The following is a 16,317-nucleotide window of genomic DNA, read 5'->3' as shown; positions in this document are numbered from 1 at the left end:
AAGTTTAACAATCACAATACATATCAAGCAAGCATGCAAAGAGTATATGAGCAGTGGAAAGTAAAGCATGCAACTTGCAAGAATGTAAAGGGATGGGATTGGAGAAATCAAACGCAATTGGAGACAGATGTTTTTGTCGTGGTTTCGGTAGGTGGTGCTATCGTACATCCACGTTGATGGAGACTTCAACCCACGAAGGGTAATGGTTGCGCGAGTCCATGAAGGGCTCCACCCAAGAAGGGTCCACGAAGAAGCAACCTTGTCTATCCCACCATGGCCGTCGCCCACGAAGGACTTGCCTCACTAGCAGTAGATCTTCACGAAGCGGGCGATCTCCTTGCCCTTACAAACTTCTTGGTTCAACTCCACAATCTTATCGGAGGCTCCAAAGTGACACCTAGCCAATCTAGGAGACACCACTCTCCAAGAAGTAACAAATGGTGTGTTGATGATGAACTCCTTGCTCTTGTGCTTCAAATGATAGTCTCCCCAACACTCAACTCTCTCTCACAGGATTTGGATTTGGTGGAAAGAAGATTTGAGTGGAAAGCAACTTGGGGGAAGGCTAGAGATCAAGATTCATATGGTAGGAATGGAATATCTTGGTCTCAACACATGAGTAGGTGGTTCTCTCTCAGAAAATATAAGTTGGAAGTGTAGGTTTGTTCTGATGGCTCTCTCCATGAATGAAGAGGAGGTGGAGGGGTATATATAGCCTCCAAACAAAATCTAACTGTTACACACAATTTACCAATCTCGGTGGGACCGAATTAAGAAACTCGGTCTGACCGATTCAGTAAACCTAGTGACCATTAGGATTTTCGGTGGGACCGACATGCAACTCGGTAGGACCGATATGGTTAGGGTTAGGGCATAACATAATCTCAGTGAGACCGATTACACAAACTCGGTGAGACTGATTTTGGTAATAAGCTAACTAGAGAGTTTGTCAGGTAAACTCGGTGGGACCGGTTCGCTCATTTTGGTGGGACCGAAATGTTACGAAAAGGAAATAGAGAGTTTACATTGTAATCTCGGTAGGACCGATTACTCAAACTTGGTGGAACCGAGTTTGTTAATGGACATACACAGAGAGATTGCAATCCCATCTCGGTGAGACCGAGATCCCTATCGGTGAGACCAATTTGCCTAGGGTTTGTGGCAGTGGCTATGACATCTGAACTCGGTGGCGCCGGATAGAAAGAATCGGTGGGGCCGAGTTTGACTTTTGGTTTAGGTCATATGTGGATGTGAGAAAGTAGTTGAGGGTTTTGGAGCATATCACTAAGAACTTTGAAGCAAGAACCTCATTAAGCAACACCTCATCCCTCCTTGATAGTATTGTCTTTTCCTATAGACTAAATGTGATATCGGTTCACTAAAATATAAAATGTAGAGTCTTGTGCTTGAAGCTTGAGCCAATCCTTTGTCCTTAGCATCTTGAAGGGGTTCCACATCCTTTAGTCCATGCCACTTCATTGTTGAACTTATCTGAAACATACTAGGTAAAAGTGTTAGTCCAACAAGAGATATGTTGACATTAATTAACCAAATCACCCAGGGAGCACTTGTGCTTTCATCATGCCATGTGGTGGCCCTTTAGAGCTGGTTCGTGTTGAACCGGGACTAAATGGGGGGACCTTTAGTCCCCACACTTTAGTGCCGATTGCAGAACCGGGACTAAGGGCCCCTACGAACCGGTAATATAGCTCCGTTTTCTACTAGTGGTACTTTCTAAGCAGCTCGCGAGTAAGCTCGACATGAGCCAAGAACTCCTCCTAGATACCGAACAACCATCACAGAGCCAGGAGCAACAAGAATTGCCGACATCGTCCGGCAAGAGCACACACCAGGAGACCAACTGCGGCATGGGTACACGAGGCGGAGGCCCGACGTTGTCCATCTGCGGCCACAAGCGCAAGATCACGCTGATTCCCCTCGTCTTCCTCTTCTACTTCAAGGTGGCAGGCAGCCCCTACGGCTCCGAGAAGGCCGTCCTCGCAGCGGGGCCACTCTTCATGCTGCTCGGCTTCCTCGTGTTCCCGTTCGCGTGGGGCCTCCCGGAGTCGCTCATCACCGCCGAGCTCACCACCGCCTCCCCGGGCAATGGCGGCTTCGTCCTGTGGGCCGACCACGTGTTCGGCCCCCTCGCGGGCTTCCTCCTCGGCATGTGGAAGTACCTCAGTGTCATCATGAATGTTGCTGCCTACACGGCCCTGATCACCGACTACCTTGGCGGAAGCGGACTGGGCCCTGCGTTCGTGGAGCCAGGCAGGGCACGCATGGGCGGGGTCATCGGCATGACGCTGCTCCTCTCCTTTGCGAACTACGCCGGCATGAGCGTTGTCGGGTGGGGCGCCGTGGCACTGGGGATGGTGTCGCTGGCCCCGTTCATATGCTGATGATGGCCATGGCGATGCCTATGGTGAGGCCGAGTCGGTGGGCGTCGGAGGTGAAGGGGGAGAAGGACTGGAGGCTCTTCTTCAACACACTCTTCTGGAACCTCAACTACTAGGATTGCGCGAGCACGATGGCGGGGGAGGTTGAGCGGCCCGAGCGGATGTTCCCACAGGTGCTGGTGGTCGCCGTCGTTCTGATCGCCGACAGTTACATGCTGTCGCGTATGGCCGCGACCGGCGCCACCGACGCATCGCCGGATGCCTGGATCAACGGCTACTTGGCTGACGCGGCAGGTGCGTAGTACTATCTCCATCTGAAATTATATAAATTTGCATCCCCTCATCCAAATCCTTATCCACCCTCAACCCCAAACATTCTACTTATATATTCCATCTGATTCATCTTGCAAAAGTGTCACAACCCGCCATTTGATCTTCATTACCACATGCATGGCTAGAAAAACATGGCAAAATGGAAATCTTGTACACGTACTCTTGGAAATAACAAATCTTTCTATACCTAAACAAAATTATTTCGTACTCAAGTTGCACCAATTTGTCTTTTTTTATTGCGATACACAAATATTTTTGTATCAATTTTGAGTACACATACTCTTAGAAAATCTTGGTAAATGAAAATCGTGTACACATACTCTTGGAAAACTAAACATCAATGGACATGTCGTGTTGGGTCTTTTTTTGCGAGAAAATTTCCAGTCGATTCATCTTAAATCATGACAGTACAACGAATACTAGAAATAATAAAAATTACATCCAGATCTGAAGACCACCTAGTGACGACTACAAGCACTGAAGCGAGCCGAAGGCACGCCGCCGTCATCGCCCCTCCATGCTGGAGCCGGTCAAAACTTATCATGGTAGACAGTCGTGAATTCGTCGTGCTAAGGCCCCATAGGACCAATGCACCAAAAAAGCAACCGCCGGTGATGAAAAGACACGTAGATCAGAAGGACCCAAGTTGAAGACACACGAACGTAGACTGGATCCGAGTAGATCCACCAAAGACAACTATTAACCGAATCCCGCAAGATCCAGCGAAGATACACCTCCACATGACCTCCGATGATGCTAGATGCACCATGGGGGCGGGGGCTAGGCGCGAGAACCTTATTCCATCTACAGGGAGCCACCGCCGTCTCGCCTTCCTGAGCCGTACACAAACCCTTCCTGAGCATGGACCGGGATCACTAGTAGAAAACAACCCATTTGTCCCGGTTCATAAGGCCCATTTGTCCCGGTTCCCGAGCCGGGACTAAAGGGTCGATACTAAAGCCCACTACCTTTAGTCCCGGTTCGCCCAGGAACCGAGACAGATGGGGCTCCACGTGGCCGCTGCGACTTTCCCAGGCAGGAGGGCCTTTTGTCCCGGTTGGTAGCACCAACCTAGACCAAAATGCATCCACGTGTCAGCAGTTCAGGGGCCTATTTGGTCGGCTATGCCGTCTGCCAGCTGGCGGCAAAGACCTTTGAATCTTTGCCATCAGCTGGCGGACGACATAGCTAGCCACGTGGCAGCTTCCCAGTGCTAGCCTAACTGAGCTCTTTGTCGTCCGTAAGCCGACGGCAAAGAGCTTCGACTCAGTGCCATCCGTTGGCGGACGGCAACGAGCGTCGTTAACCCCCTAACGGCTCTGATTCCAACCCACTGCCATCCGTTGTCTTTGCCGTCTGCTGGCCTCAGATGGCGGATGGCACAATCCTTTGCCATCCGTTTCTAGGAAGCGGACGGCAAAGAAGGCCTTTGCTGGCACCTGTTCAGATGGACATTTTGTCGTCTGCTGGCGGACGGCAAAGAAGTTTGCTGTCCGAGATCTATGCCTTTGCTGTCTGCCATGGTGGACGGCAAAGAAGCTGATTCCAGTAGTGTATCTATCCGACGCTACTGGCTACATATATACAATATAGGATCTCTTACAATCCCCTAACATCTAAACTCAAGTTCCACGTGGTATTCTCCGTCTTTATCAATGACGTGGACACACTCTCACCTCTCGTTGCTATGCATCTCCTAGATAGATCTTGCGTGACCGTAGGATTTTTTTTGAAATTACCGTGTTCCCCAACAAGATGATATATGCACAAGTAGAACACAAAGAGTTGTGGGCGATAATAGTCATACTGCTTACCACCAACGTCTTACTTTGATTCGGCGGTATTGTTGGATGAAGCGGCCCGGACCGACATTACATGACCACATTCATGAGACTGGTTCTACCGACGTGCTTCGCACACAGGTGGCTGGCGGGTGTCTGTTTCTCCAACTTTAGTTTAATCGAGTTTGACTACGGCCAGTTCTCGTTGAAGGTTAAAAGAGCACACTTGACAAAAAATCATTGTGGTTTTGATGCGTAGGTAAGGACAGTCTTGCTAGAAGCCCGTAGCAGCCACGTAAAACTTTCAACAACAAAGTAGAGGACGTCTATCTTGTTTTTGCAGGGCTTGTTGTGATGTGATATGGTCAAGACATGATGAGATATACATTGTTGTATGAGATGATCATATTTTGTAACAGAGTTATCGGCAACTGGCAGGAGCCATATGGTTGTCTCTTTATTTTATGAAATGCAATCGCCATGTAATTGCTTTACTTTATCACTAAGCGGTAGCGATAGTCGTAGAAGCAATAGTTGGCGAGACGACAACAATGCTATGATGGAGATCAAGGTGTCAAGTCGGTGACGATGGAGATCATGGCGATGCTTCGGTGATGGAGATCATGAGAATAAGATGATGATGGCCATATCATGTCACATATTTTGATTGTATGTGATGTTTATCTTTTATGCATCTTATTTTCCTTAGTACGGCGGTAGCATTATAAGATGATCCCTTACTAAATTTCAAGGTATATGTGTTCTCCCTGAGTATGCACCGTTGCTACAGTTAGTTGTGCCAAGACACCACGTGATGGTCGGGTGTGATAAGCTCTACGTTCACATACAACGGGTGCAAGCTAGTTTTTGCACGTGCAGAATACTCGGGTTAAACTTGACGAGCCTAGCATATGCAGATATGGCCTCGGAACACTGAGACCGAAAGGACGAACGTGAATCATATAGTAGATATGATCAACATAGAGATGTTCACCATTGAAAACTACTCCATCTCACATGATGATCGGACATGGTTTAGTTGATTTGGATCACGTGATCACATAGATGACTAGAGGGATGTCTATCTAAGTGGGAGTTCTTAAGTAATATGATTAATTGAACTTTAATTTATCATGAACTTAGTACCTTATAGTTTTTGCATGTCTATGTTGTTGTAGATCGATGACCCGTGCAACCGTTCCTTTGAATTTTAAATGCGTTCCTAGAGAAAGATAAGTTGAAAGATGATGGTAGCAATTACACGGACTGGGTCCATAACTTGAGGATTATCCTCATTGTTGCACAAAAGAATTACGTCCTGGAAGCACCGCTAGGTGTACCACCTACGCCAGCAACTGTAGACATTGTGAATGCGTGGCACTCGCGTGTAGATGACTACTCGATAGTTCAGTGTGCCATGCTTTATGGCTTAGAATCGGGACTTCAAAGAACTTTTGAATGTCATGGAGCATATGAGATGTTTCAGGAGTTGAAGTTAATATTTCAAGCAAATGCCCGAGTTGAGAGATATGAAGTCTCCCACAAGTTCTATAGCTGCAAAATGGAGGAGAACAATTTTGTCAGTGAACACATACTTAGAATGTCTGGGTACCATAACCACTTGACTCAGTTGGGAGTTAATCTTCCTGATGATAGTGTCATTGACAAAGTTGTTCAATCACTGTGACCAAGCTATAAAGGCTTCATGATGAACTATAATATGCAAGGGATGAACAAGACGATTCCCAAGATCATCGGAATGCTAAAGGCTGCGGAGGTAGAAATAAAGAAGGAGCATTAAGTGTTGATGGTCAACAAGACCACTAGTTTCAAGAAAAAGGGTAAAGGAAAGAAGGGGAACTTCAAGAAGAATAGCAACCAAGTTGCTACTCCCGAGAAGAAACCCAAGTCTGGACCTAAGCCTGAAACTGAGTGCTTCTACTGCAAAGGAACTGGTCACTGAAAGCGGAACTACCCCAAGTATTTGGCAGATAAGAAGGATGGCAAAGTGAAAGGTATATTTGATATATATGTTATTGATATGGACCTTACTAATGCTCGTAGTAGCGCCTGGGTATTTGATACTAGTTTTGTTGCTCATATTTGCAACTTGAAACAAGGGCCACGGATCAAAAGGAGATTGCCAAAGGATGAGGTGACGATGCGCGTCGGAAATGGTTCCAAGGTCGATGTGATCACCGTCAGCACGCTACCTCTACATGTACCTTCGGGATTAGTTTCAGACCTGAATAATTGTTTTTTGGTGCCAGCGTTGAGCATGAACATTATATCTGGATCTTTTTTGATGCGAAAGGGTTATTCATTTAAGTCAGAGAATAATGGTTGTTCTATTTATATGAGTAATATCTTTTATGGCCATGCACCCTTGTTGAGTGGTCTATTTTTGTTGAATCTCGATCGTAGTGATACACATGTTCATAATATTGAAGCCAAAATATGCAGAGTTGATAATGATAGTGCAACTTATTTGTGGCATTGTCGTTTAGGTCATATTGGTGTAAAACGCATGACAAAACTCCATGACGATGGGCTTTTGGAATCACTTGATTATGAATCACTTGGTGCTTGCGAACTATGCCTCATGGGCAAGATGACTAAAACTTCGTTCTCCAGAACAATGGAACGAGCTAATGGCTTATTGGAAATAATACATACCGATTTTTGCGATCCAATGGGTGTTGAGGCTCGTGGCAGGTATCATTATTTTCTGACCTTCGCAGATGATTTAAGCAGATATGGGTATATCTACTTAATAAAACATAAGTCTGAAACATTTGAAAAGTTCAAAGAATTTCAGAGTGAAGTGGAAATCATTGTAACAAGAAAATAAAGTTTCTATGATCTGATTATGGAGGAGAATATTTGAGTTACGAGTTTGGTCTTCATTTGAAACAATGTGGAATAGTTTCACAAAAGATGCCACGTGGAACACCATAGCGTAATGGTGTGTATGAACGTCGTAAACCGTACTTTATTGGATATTGTGTGATCTATGATGCCTCTGACTGATTTACCGTTATCGTTTTGGGGTTATGCTTTAGAGATGGCTGCATTCACATTAAATAGGGCACCATCAAAATCCGTTGAGACGACGCCATATGAATTGTGGTTTGGCAAGAAACCCAAGTAGTCATTTCTTAAAATTTGGGGCTGCGATGCTTATGTGAAAAAGTTTCAACCTGATAAGCTCGAACACAAATCAGAGAAGTGCGTCTTCATAGGATACCCAAAGGAAACTATTGGGTACACCTTCTATCACAGATCTAGAGGCAAGATATTCGTTGCTAAGAATGGATCCTTTCTAGAGAAGGAGTTTCTCTTGAAAGAAGTGAGTGGGAGGAAAGTAGAACTTGATGAGGTAATTGTACCTTCTCCCGAATTGGAAAGTAGTTCATCACAGAAATCAGTTCCAGTGATTCCTACACCAATTAGCGAGGAAGCTAATGATGATGATCATGAAACTTCAGATCAAGTTACTACCGAACCTCGTAGGTCAAGCAAAGTACTGTCCGCACCAGATTGGTACGGTAATCCTGTTCTGGAAGTCATGTTACTAGACCATGATGAACCTACGAACTATGAGGAAGCGATGATGAGCCCAAATTCCACGAAATGGTTAGAAGCCATGAAATCTGAGATGGGATCCATGTATGAGAACAAAGTGTGGACTTTGGTGGACTTGCCCGATAATCGGCAAGCCATAGAAAATAAATGGATCTTCAAGAAGAAGACTGACGCTGACGGTAATGTTACTGTCTACAAAGCTCGACTTGTTGCGAAATGTTTTCGACAAGTTCAAGGAGTTGACTATGATGAGACCTTCTCACCTGTAGCGATGCTTAAGTCTGTCCGAATCATGTTAGCCATTATCGCATTTTATGATTATGAAATTTGGTAAATGGATGTCAAAACTGCATTCCTTAATGGATTTCTTAAATAAGAGTTGTATATGATGCAACCAAATGGTTTTGTCGATCCAAAAGGTGCTAACAAAGTGTGCAAGCTCTGGCGATCCATTTATGGACTGGTCCGAGCCTCTCAGAGTTGAAATATACGCTTTGATAATGTGATCAAAGCATATGGTTTTATACAGACTTTTGGAGAAGCATGTATTTACAAGAAAGTGAGTGGGAGCTCTATAGGATTTCTAATATTATATGTGGATGACATATTGTGGATTGGAAATAATACAGAATTTCTGGATAGCATAAAAGGATACTTGAATAAGAATTTTTCAATGAAAGACCTCGGTGAAGCTGCTTACATATTGGGCATCAAGATCTATTGAGATAGATCAAGACGCTTAATTGGACTTTCACGAAGCACATATCTTCATAAAGTTTTGAAGAAGTTCAAAATGGATCAGTCAAAGAAAGGGTTCTTGCCTGTGTTACAAGGTGTGAAGTTGAGTCAGACTCAATGCCCGACCATTGCAGAAGATAGAGAGAAAATGAAAAACATTCCCTATGCCTCAGGCATAGGCTCTATCATGTATGGAATGCTGTGTACCAGACCTGATGTGTGCCTTGCTATAAGTATAGCAGGGAGGTACCAAAGTAATCTAGGAGTGGATCACTGGACAGCGGTCAAGAACATCCTGAAATACCTGAAAAGGACTAAGGATATGTTTATCGTTTATGGAGGTGACAAAGAGCTTGTCGTAAATTGTTACATCGATGCAAGCTTTGACACTGATCTGGATGACTCTAAGTCGCAATCTGGATACGTATTTATATTGAATGGTGGAGCTGTCAATTGGTGCAGTTCCAAGCAGAGCGTCTTGGCGGGATCTATGTGTGAAGCGGAGTACATAGCTGCTTCGGAAGCAGCAAATGAAGGAGTCTGGATGAAGGAGTTCATATCCGATCTAGGTGTAATAACTAGTGCATCGGGTGAGGGAGTCCTGGGGTCCCCGGGGAGCCGGCCTATGTGACATGGGCCGGACTGATGGGCTGTGAAGATACGAGATAGAAGGACCTCCCCCGTGTCCGGATGGGACTCTCCTTTGTGTGGATGGCAAGCTTGGTGTTCGGATGTCGCATCTTCCTTTCTATGTAAACCGACTTTGTACAAGCCTCGATCCCTCCGGTGTCTATATAAACCGGAGGGTTTAGTCCGTAGAGAAAATCACAATCATACATGCTAGGCATCTAGGGTTTAGCCATTACGATATCGTGGTAGATCAACTCGTGTAACCCCTACACTCATCAAAGTCAATCAAGCAGGACGTAGGGTATTACCTCCATCAAGAGGGCCCGAACCTGGGTAAAACATCGTGTCCCCTGCCTCCTGTTACCTTCGATCCTTAGACGCACAGTTCGGGACCCCCTACCCAAGATCTGTCGGCTTGGACACCGACATTGGTGCTTTCATTGATAGTTCCACTGTGTCGTCGCTAGAAGGCTCGATGGCTCCATCGATAATCCACAACAATACCGCCTTGAGGGAGACTTTTCTCCCCGGCCAAATCTTCGTATTCGGCGGCTTCGCACTGCGGGCCAATTTGATTGGCCATGTAGAGCAGATCGACAGCTACGCCCCTGGTCATCAGATCAGTGTTGGAAATGTGAACTATGTCACTGATATCCGAGGAGACTTGATCTTCCAAGGGTTCGCGGCCCCAACTAACGATCTGACTTTAGATCCGGAGCACATCGCTAGGTCCGAAGACAGGAGCTTAGAGCTCGCCGGACTCTCTATAGCTATAGAGCTTGACACCAGAGTACCAGAGAGGATCTCATCGCTGGCAAGCCCGGGGCTGCCCCAGGCTCCCTCTATCCTTATGAGACTGAACTCCCCTTCGGACACTAGCTCTGAACTCTTGAGGTCCGCATTATGTGAGTTCGGCCAGGGAACTTCTGCCCAACCCAACTCGTCGGACCCTCGCCACCCCGTCCAGACCTCGCCTTTAAAGGCGGCGCTAGACCTAATGCGATCTCTCACCATTACAGAAGGATCGCTGCTAAACTACACCCAGCCCATATCAGGGGTTGAGAGCGGGAAATTTTATGTCCCACCCACTGATGTCTACTACACAACCTTCTTCTTGTAGACGTTGTTGGGCCTCCAAGTGCAGAGGTTTGTAGGATAGTAGCAAATTTCCCTCAAGTGGATGACCTAAGGTTTATCAATCCATGGGAGGCATAGGATGAAGATGGTCTCTCTCAAACAACCCTGCAATCAAATAACAAAGAGTCTCTTGTGTCCCCAACACACCGAATACAATGGTAGATTGTATAGGCGCACTAGTTCGGCGAAGAGATGGTGATACATGTGCAATATGGATGGTAGATAAAGGTATTTGTAATCTGAAATTATGAAAACAGCAAGGTAACTAATGATAAAAGTGAGAGTAAACGGTATTGCAATGCTAGGAAACAAGGCCTAAGATTCATACTTTCACTAGTGAAAGTTCTCTCAACAATAATAAGATAATTGGATCATATAACTATCCCTCAACATGCAACAAAGAGTCACTCCAAAGCAACTAATAGCGGAGAATAAACAAAGAGATTATGGTCGGGTACGAAACCACCTCAAAGTTATCCTTATTGATCTATCTATTCAAGAGTCCGTAGTAAAATAACATGAAGCTATTCTTTCCATTCAATCTATCATAGAGTTCATACTAGAATAATACCTTAGGACACAAATCAACCAAAACCCTAATGTCACCTAGATACTCCATTGTCACCTCAAGTATCCGTGGGCATGATTATATGATATGCATCACACAATCTCAGATTCATCTATTCAACCAACACAAAGTACTTCAAAGAGTGCCCCAAAGTTTCTACCAGAGAGTCAAGACGAAAACGTGTGCCAACCCCTATGCATAAGTTCACAAGGTCACTGAACCCGCAAGTTGATCACCAAAACATACATCAAGTGAATCACATGAATATCCCATTGTCACCACAGATAAGCACGGCAAGACATACAATCAAGTGTTCTCAAATCCTTAAAGAATCAATCTGATAAGACAACTTCAAAGGGAAAACTCAATCCATTACAAGAGAGTACAGGGGGAGAAACATCATAAGATCCAACTATAATAGAAAAGCTCGCAATACATCAAGATCGTATCACCTCAAGAACACGAGACACACATAGAGAGAGAGAGAGAGAGATCAAACACATAGCTACTGGTACATACGCTCAGCCCCGAGGGTGAACTACTCCCTCCTCATCATGGAGAGCGACGGGATGATGAAGATGGCCGCTGGTGAGGGACCCCCCTCCGGTAGGGTGCCGGAATAGGGTCCCGATTGGTTTTTGGTGGCTATAGAGGCTTGCGACGGCGGAACTCCCAATCTATTATGTTCCCTGATGTTTTTAAGGTATATGGAGATATATACGCGAAATAAGTCGGTCAGGGGAGCCACGAGGGGCCCACAAGGGTGGATGGCGCGCCCAGGGGGTGGGCGTGCACCCCTGCCTCCTGGCCTCCTCGAAGCTTCCCTTACGTGCACTCTAAGTCCCTTGGATTGCTTCCGTTCCAAAAATAACTTTCCCGAAGGTTTCATTCCGTTTGAACTCCGTTTGATATTCCTTTTCTTTGAAACACTGAAATAGGCAAGAAAACAACAATATGGGTTGGGCCTCCGGTTAATAGGTTAGTGACAAAAATAATATAAAAGTGTATAATAAAGCCCGTAAACATCCAAAACGGATAATATAATAGCATGAATGCTTCATAAATTATAGATACGTTGGAGACGTATCAGCATCCCCAAGCTTAATTCCCGCTCGTCCTCGAGTAGGTAAATGATAAAAGAAAGAATTTATGAAGTGTGAATGCTAGCAGGTGCACAAGTTTGATCAATGATAATTTCAATCACCTTTTCTAGCATGATTATATGTCATAACAGTAGTTCATCTCATAAAACTTCATAAGATCAAGTAACAAGCTATTCACATGTTAAAGCATAGACCATAAACTTTGTTGAAAACTAGCAAACTTCATTCTCAGTCATCAAACAATTACAATTCATCTTATTTTCAGGAAGGGTCTATGTCAGAGCTTTGATTTAGCAAATTCCACATACTCAACTATCATATTGTCTTCCATGGTTGCTACCACTCAAAGCATATTCTTAGAACAAATAGCATCCATCAAACACAGAGAAAGATAGGGGCTTAGTGTTTCGCCTCCCAACTCACTTATCATATAGATAATTGTCAACAATAATAATTCATGATCAAATATATTTGCATGGCCATATATGCTTAGATCTTTCCCCAACACATGATGCTTGCCAACTAAAGAGTAGGTAGGAATGAGAAGAAATACTACCGACTCTTGCCTAAAAGTAAAAGATAGGCCCTTCACAGAGGGAAGCAGGGATTTGCAGAGGTGCCAGAGCTCGATTTTGAAATAGAGATAAATAATTTTGAGAGGTATGATCTCATTGTCAACATAACAACCAAGAGTTCCCAATATCTTCCATACTACATACATTATAGGCGGTTCCCAAATAGAATGGTAAAGTTTTTACTCCCCCTCCACCAACAATCATCAATCCATGGCTTGCCCGAAACAATGGGTGCCTCCAACTAACATCAATCCTGGGGTAGTTTTTGTTTGCAATTATTTTGATTTGATTTTGATCTTTTGATCATGGACTGGGCATCCCAGTTACCAGCCATTTTTCTCGTGAATGATGAGCGGAGTCCACTCATCGTGAGAATAACCCACCTAGCATGGAAGATACTGACAGCCCTAGTCGCTACATGAGCGATTCGGGCATACAAAACAGATTATTATTTGAAGGTTTAGAGTTTGGCACATGCAAATATACTTGGAACGACAGGTAAATACCGCATATAGGTAGAAATGGTGGACACTCATGGAAGAAACTTGGTTCAAGGGATTTGGATGCACAAGCAGTATTCCCGCTTAGTGTAGATATTTTGGTTGGCAAAGGATTCTAAATAGCAAGCCCCACATGTTGAAAGATCTATAACAATATAACTTCTATACAAATACACCCAAGCATAACTCATTACGTTGTCTTCCTTGTCCAACTTCAACTAAATTGCTCAGGTTTGAAAATAATTAATGGGGCTCACAATCATAGAAGATGTCTAAGATGGTAAATTTATATGTGAAATTTCTCTTCCTTCAATATTCTTTCATGAATTGTTCAAGTGACCAATACAATGCTTGCTAACCTTCAATAAATTTAGTACCTCTACTTATTAGATGTGAAGTCATTACTGTTGGAAATATGCCCTAGAGGCAATAATAAAATGATTATTATTATATTTCCTTGTTTATGATAATTGTCTGTTGTTCATGCTATAATTGTATTAACCGGAAACAGTGATACATGTGTGAATGCATAGACCACAACATGTCCCTAGTGAGCCTCTAGTTGACTACCTCGTTGATCAACAGATAGTCATGGTTTCCTGACTATGGACATTGGATGTCATTGATAGCGAGATCACATCATTAGGAGAATGATGTGATGGACAAGACCCAATCCTAAGCATAGCACAAGATCGTGTAGTTTCGTTTGCTAAAGCTTTTCTAATGTCAAGTATCAGTTTCTTAGACCATGAGATTGTGTAACTCCCAGATACCGTAGGAGTCCTTTGGGAGTACCAAACGTCACAATGTAACTGGGTGACTATAAAGGTGCACTACAGGTATCTCCGAAAGTGTCTATTGGGTTGGCACGAATCGAGACTGGATTTGTCACTCCGTATGATGGAGAGGTATCTCTGGGCCCACTTGGTAATGCATCATCATAATGAGCTCAATGTGACCAAGTGGTTGGTCATGGGATCATGCATTACAGAACGAGTAAAGTGACTTGCCGGTAACGAGATTGAACGAGGTATTGGGATACCGACGATCGAATCTCGGGCAAGTAACGTACCGATTCACAAAGGGAATACATGAATCCTCGACATCGTGGTTCATCCGATGAGATCATCATGGAACATGTGGGATCCAACATGGGTATCTAGATCCCGCTGTTGGTTATTGGCCGAAGAGTTGTCTCGGTCATGTCTGCGTGATTCCCCAACCCATAGGGTCTACACAGTTAAGGTTCAATGACGCTAGTGTTATTAGGAAGACTTGTATGTTATTACCGAATGTTGTTAGGAGTCTCGGATGAGATCCCGGACGTTATGAGGAGTTCCGGAATGTTTCGGAGGTGAAGATTTATATATGGGAAGTTGACATACGGTCACCAGAAAAGTTTGGGGGCATACCGATATTGTATCGGGGCCACCGGAAGGGTTCCGGGGGTCCATCGGGAGGGGCCACCTCTCCCGGAGGGCCTCATGGGCCATAGTGGGAAGGGAACGAGCCCTTAGAGGGCTGGGCGCATCCCCCCTTGGGCCCATTCACCTAGGTTTGGGGCGGAAACTCTAAAGGGGGCGCCCCCCTTGCTTGGGGGGCAAGTCCCCCCCCCCCCTTGCCCCCCCCTCTAGATCTCATCTAGAGGGGGTCGGCCCCCTTCCCCCGCCTCCTATAAATAGAGGGGCGAGGGGAGGGATGCACACACACCTCCAAGGCGCAGCCCTTCCCCTCCCATCACCTCTCCTCCTCCGCAGAAGCTTGGCGAAGCCCTGCCGGAGTACTGCCGCTCCATCACCACCATGTCGTCGTGCTGCTGTTGGAGCTCTCTTCCTCAACATCTCCCTCCTCCTTGTTGTATCAAGGCGTGGGATACGTGTCCGCTCTGTACGTGTGTTGAATGTGGAGGTGCCTTCCGTTCTGCGCTAGGATCATCGGTGATTTGGATCACGATGAGTTCGACTCCATCAACCCCGTTCTCTTGAACGCTTCCGCTCACGATCTACAAGGGTATGTAGATGCACCTCTCTCTTTATCTCTCTCTCTCTCTCTCTCTCTCTCTCTCTCTCTCTCTCGTTGCTAGATGACTCCATAGATTGATATTGGTGATGCGTAGAAAAAAAATTATTTTCTGCAACGATCTCCAACAGTGGCATCATGAGCTAGGTCTATGCGTATTTTCTATGCATGAGTAGAACACAATTTTGTTGTGGGTGTAGATTTTGTCAATTTACTTGCCACTACTAGTCTTATCTTGTTTCGGCGGCATCATGGGATGAAGCGGCCCGGACCGACCTTACATGTACACTTACGTGAAACAGGTTCCACCGACTAACATGCACTAGTTGCATAAGGTGGCGAGCGGGTGTCTGTCTCTCCCAATTTAATCGAATTGGATTCGATGAAAAGGGTCCTTATGAAGGGTAAACAGAAATTGGCATATCACGTTGTGGTTTTGGCGTAGGTAAGAAAGGTTCTTGCTAGAACCCTATAGCAGCCACGTAAAAACTTGCAACAACAATTAGAGGACGTCTAACTTGTTTTTGCAGCTTATGCCTTGTGATATGATATGGCCAAAAAGGATGTGATGAAAGAAATATATGTGATGTATGAGATTGATCATGTTCCTGTAATAGGAATCACGACTTGCATGTCGATGAGTATGACAACCGGCAGGAGCCATAGGAGTTGTCTTTATTTATTGTATGACCTGCGTGTCACTGAATAACGCCATGTAATTACTTTACTTCTTTTCTAAACCATTAGCCATACTAGTAGAAGTAATAGTTGGCGAGACAACTTCATGGAGACACGATGGTGGAGATCATGATGATGGAGATCATGGTGTCATGCTGGTGACAATGATGATCATGGCGCCCCGAAGATGGAGATCAAAAGGAGCAAAATGATATTGGCCATATCATGTCACTATTTGATTGCATGTGATGTTTATCATGTTTATGCATCT

General features: G+C 44.8%; 1 pseudogene; it reads left to right on the top strand.

Annotated features, from left to right (window-relative positions):
• The first annotated feature begins 1,760 nt into the window (after window positions 1-1,760).
• On the top strand, window positions 1,761-2,701 carry LOC123090326 (probable polyamine transporter At3g13620; annotated as a pseudogene).
• Window positions 2,702-16,317: the final 13,616 nt, after the last annotated feature.

Source organism: Triticum aestivum, chromosome 4B, assembly GCF_018294505.1.
Source record: "Triticum aestivum cultivar Chinese Spring chromosome 4B, IWGSC CS RefSeq v2.1, whole genome shotgun sequence".
Lineage (NCBI taxonomy): Eukaryota > Viridiplantae > Streptophyta > Magnoliopsida > Poales > Poaceae > Triticum > Triticum aestivum.
The sequence above is the reverse complement of the archived record's forward strand: the minus strand, read 5'-3'. Positions and strand labels throughout refer to the sequence as shown.